A 5,000-nucleotide genomic window follows, 5' to 3' on the forward strand; every position below is an offset into this window, starting at 1 on the left:
GGTAAAAATGGCATTTTGCAGACAAATCTGCCCTATTTTTGCCATAGAAATCAATAGAATTTGGCAGGATTTTGTGCTTTTAGGCGGGTTTTGAGCATTTTTTGGGCTGTAAATCATCAGCCTCATCTGGCAACCCTGGATGGGTTTGTTTCGAGAGATGCAGCAGCGTTGCCAAAGGCCAGTGGGTTGCACCAGGCTTCAGATACTCATATCAGCATGCTGCACTCTGTGTGTGTGTGTTTGCGTGTGTGTGTGTGTGTGTGTGTGTGTGTGTGTGTGTGTGTGTGTGTGTGTGTGTGTGTGTGTGTGTTACTGTGTGTGTGTGTGTGTGTGTGTGTGTGTGTGTGTGTGTGTGTGTGTGTGTGTGTGTGTGTGTGTGTGTGTGTGTGTGTGTGTGTGCGTGCGTGCGTGCTCACGCGCGTAAAAGCAAAGCATGTATGAAAGCAAGAGCAAATTATTTACTGTAGTAGTGTCAGTGTTTTATTTCATAGTTATAGTGTGTCTTTGGTCTTTATTTCACTGAAATAGACTTGTGTGTGAACGCATAGCAAAATAAATGGATAATTAATAGCATCACTCCCCTGTTGTGGCTCTGTGTTCACACACAAGTTGAAACACACACACACACACACACACACACACACACACACACACACACACACACACACACACACACACACACACACACACACACACACACACACACACACACACACACACACACACACACACACATATGTATATAGAGAGAGTAATATAGACTATTGTCATGGTGAGCAGAAAGAAGTGAGAATAACGCTTACATCACAGCATGGATGCACCAGACAAAAAGCTAATATGACAAGTACCTCCATGATATAATATAATTACATATTTAATGCCTCTGTAGTATTCACTTTGTAACACAAGTTATATGTAGCATGCAGTATCTGATATCCATGCTGTAGGCCTACTGTACGTCTTCAAACATGCCCTCAGTACATGGTAGTTTCTGCCTTTTCCCCTGCCTCTCTACACAGCGGTATGCTTCCTACAAGCTAGTGGGTTTTAGCATGCCTATGGGACAAAGTGCAATTTGAATGTAGGCCTAAAACATAAGTATGCAATACATCATATGTATCGAATTGCCTCAAGACGACCCCACATTTTGAACTACTTTGGTTGTATTGATAGCAAAATGTCTGTTGTATATCCAGGTCAGTATGATATGTGCAATGCCTGAAGCAATGGTACGTGTTACTATTCACAACCCTATGCCCATTCTCCATTCTCCTTTCTTTATTTAAATAAGGGATAATGGCCGACAAGGTGACCGGTTCAATGCCGTTTTTGGCGAGGTGGAGGCTTAGAACTCAGGCAATGTGCACAGCAAGGAGACATGCACTTCATCGAACCAGTCGACCTTGAAGGCCGTTATCCCGCTTATTTACCGTTAGGGTAGGGATATTTTAAGCCTATACATGGGTTCTAAATTGTGTTTATAACCTCACTGCGCGAAACTATCTGCGCACAACTCAACCTCTGATTGAGGCGAACTGTTGTCGGTCGAAAAATAGCGCACGTGGTTGGCTGCCAGTGTCTTGCCCCTCCTCATATCATCGTGTTTACAAACATTCAGAACCCATGTATAATTGTCTGTAAAGTTGTAGGATTCATGCCAACTACACCGGCATCTAGTGGCCAAGTTAGATACTTCTCTGGCAGACGCATCTACATGTAAATTGGATGTACGCGGAATCTTCGTTTGGAATGCCTACGGTGTGTTATATCTCTCCCAGTAGATCATGATCCCTACAACATTATCCCTTAGATATCATTGGCATTCCAAACAAAGATTCTATTCCTGTCAAAGGAAGACACTTGACCGTTCCAGTGAAATGAATGGTCACCCCATCAGCCAATGAAAGAAAGGGAATTCCGTTGTGAAGGGAGAGAATATTTAGTATGGCCTTTTACTGTATATATTCCCCCCTTTCAGTTGCTGTCATTTTTTTTGCTGGGTACATACACATTTTACCTTTTCTGACCCTCCTGTCTTGGTTTTGTTTTACCAACAGCTGTGCAATGGCAATAAATGTCTCTACATAGCTGCCCCTTGTGGCTTGGAGCAGGCCTACAGGTACTACACCTGAGGGCAATCATATAATTAGATAGCTGTTTGCTTCTGCTACACACACACACCCTGATGAAGGCTGTATGCCCGATACGGGTTGGTGAATTCTAATGTATTAGCCCACTAAATAAAGATTGTTTTGGACTTTTTAAACCAACTGACGTGCCTGGGCCATGGCTTTTCCCCCTCTTTTTTGCTGAACATTGCACCAAAAATACTGAATCAAACCAAGATAACGCAAAACACGGCCACTCGATGCAAAAGCGTGTCCTCAAGTTGGGTCTCCTAAGGGGGGGTTGTCCCCTACTTCTTCTCTTTTTGAGGTGTTTGATGTACTGCCATCTACAGCGCTAAGGGACTTAATTGATTCTCAACCTCAGGACTCCGAAGGTCTCCTAACCGAAGGTCTCCTAAAGGGGCGTTCACCCGACATAAAGTGGATACCGGAAAAGAAACAAAATGATGCTTCTTGTTAGATCCACTTTCTTTGATTGCACTCTCCAAGACTATCAGATATTTTTGAGGATACTAGTAGTGCTCTGCCTATTCTTCTGAAAATGGCTCTACGTCTTGAGGAAGACATTGCGGATGTTTGTGCCACAGCGTGCACTGTGCAATGATATCAGCATACTGTATGTGTTTACTGCATGTCAGTCAAAACAGGGCCTCAATCTGATTCAATTCAGTAACAAATTGGTTAAGTGAATTCACCACAGCGACCGTGTTGTGGTCGCAAGCCCTGTAGCTGATCGTGACTGTATTGTCTTGTGGGGGTCTAAAGAGAAAAGGAGTCACACACAAGAGCTGGGTGCAATTCAGAAAGAATTGTATTGAAAAAAATTGTATTGAAAATAATCATGAAAGCCAAAGACAAAGTGGGATCCAAACGTTTCAGGACTCTAGCCCTTTAACAGTATTCCCAATTTGAGAAAAAGTCTTTTGTCTTCTGTGTACAGCCTCCCTCCCTCCCCATCACTGTATGTATTCTCCGTCCAGTGCGGTAATTTCCCCGGAGCCTGTGTCATACATGCACCCCCATCCCACATGGTATTACCTTCCCACCAGGGCTGTTGTTCCAACCATGGCTGCACAAAAATCTCCCAGGCATTCTTGGCGTGGACCAGCTCCTCCTCACACAGTCCCTTGTGTTTTTCTACAATGTTATGACTGTCTCAGGCCATGGAATATTTTTAAAAATGAACCAATGGCTAATCTCCTGTAAATGGTGGATAGGTCTCTGATGGGAAAACACCCCAAACAACAACAACAACAACAACAACAAAACACATCGGCCCCTGAGGACTGTGGGCCTACCGGGAAATACCCTGTACACGATACAATACGATATGATACAATACAATAGAATACAATACAATATGATAGGACTTTATTGTCAGTTTTCATTGAAATCCATTTTGCATCCCTGAGCAAGACTGCCACATAAAGCACCAACAGACAAAAACAGAACCTGGGGCTTGGGCCGTCTCACAGATAAATGTATGTATTCAAGATTACCAGTCCAGCAGTGCTTTCCATGGACTGCAATCCCCCATGATACAACCTATGCATGGACCCAAAGTCCCCATGGTATAGCCTGACACACACACACACACACACACACACACACACACACACACACACACACACACACACACACACACACACACACACACACCCCAACCTTAATATCTTTGTAGGGCCATCCTTATCTTTTGTGGAGCCGTTCCATTCATATTCACCCTAACAATAGCTACATTTAAAGAATGCCAAACTGTGCTCAAACTAAAACATTCCCTAACCCTAACCTGTCAGTGAGGAAATGTTTTTACAATTTTACTTTTACCAGTAACAACAAAACTACACCAGCAAAAGAAGTCAAAGCATGTGGGGTCCAGGATTTGGGCCCCACATGGAGCGAGGGCCCCAGCTTGTTGGTGTGCTCCAATAGCAGTGACCTCACCAAGGTAGATTGGTGAAGCACACACGCGCGCACACACACATGCAAAGTCCCCATGGTATTGCCTGAGTCCATGGGCTCGGACTCTTATCCCCCATGGTACTGCCTTTCCACATACTCACGTCCCCTATCCCCGTCTGTCCAGGTCCAGTGTTGCCAGATTCGTCTGTTTCCCGCCCAATTGGGCTGCTTAGCATGGCCGTGTGCAGGTAAAAATGGGATTCAGCAGAAAAACCTGCCCAATTTTTGCCATAGAAATCAATAGAATTGGGCGGGATTTAGTGCTTCCAGGCGGTTTTTGAGCATTTTTTGGGCTGGAAATCATCAGCCTCTTCTGGCAACCCTGTCCAGGTCTCCAGCGTTTCTTAGCCAGGTCTCTAAATCATTACATTTCAACAGCTGACACGCTTCTCCATGACAGTGCTCAGCCGTCCTCATACCTCCCCATAATCTCCCAATGGTACTCACCTCTTGTCCGTCTATTACACCGACATTTCCCAGCCAAGAGTGGCTGGTTCTCTCTCCCCCCCGAACGTCTGACAGTCAGGTGCTTTGAAATCAAAGGCGCTGTTACAAGGTATAGTTGCATTAAAGGATAGAGCCTCTCGTGGGATTCCCGTAGCCTGTTCCGTGGTGCCTTTTCTCAAGATAGAGCCTCTCGTGTTCTCCTCTCTCCTCTCTCCCAGCCGACCTCCATTTCTTATCCCTTCCCTCTTCTCTGGCCTGTGGTTTCTCTCTTTCCCAAACCAATCTTTATCATGTCTCAAGAGCACTCCCTGGCCCAAGGGAAATGTCTAACATGTCCTCTCCCATCACAAGTGCTCAGTCTTTCACTGCTGGATGCAGATCAGATGGAATTAAATGACTTTACGCTGTATTTCTCAGGAACAAAAGCCTATTTTTTTCCCGGATGTCCCCTAGTATACACTA

The sequence above is a fragment of the Engraulis encrasicolus genome, chromosome 23 (assembly GCF_034702125.1).
Source record: "Engraulis encrasicolus isolate BLACKSEA-1 chromosome 23, IST_EnEncr_1.0, whole genome shotgun sequence".
NCBI classification, from domain to species: domain Eukaryota; kingdom Metazoa; phylum Chordata; class Actinopteri; order Clupeiformes; family Engraulidae; genus Engraulis; species Engraulis encrasicolus.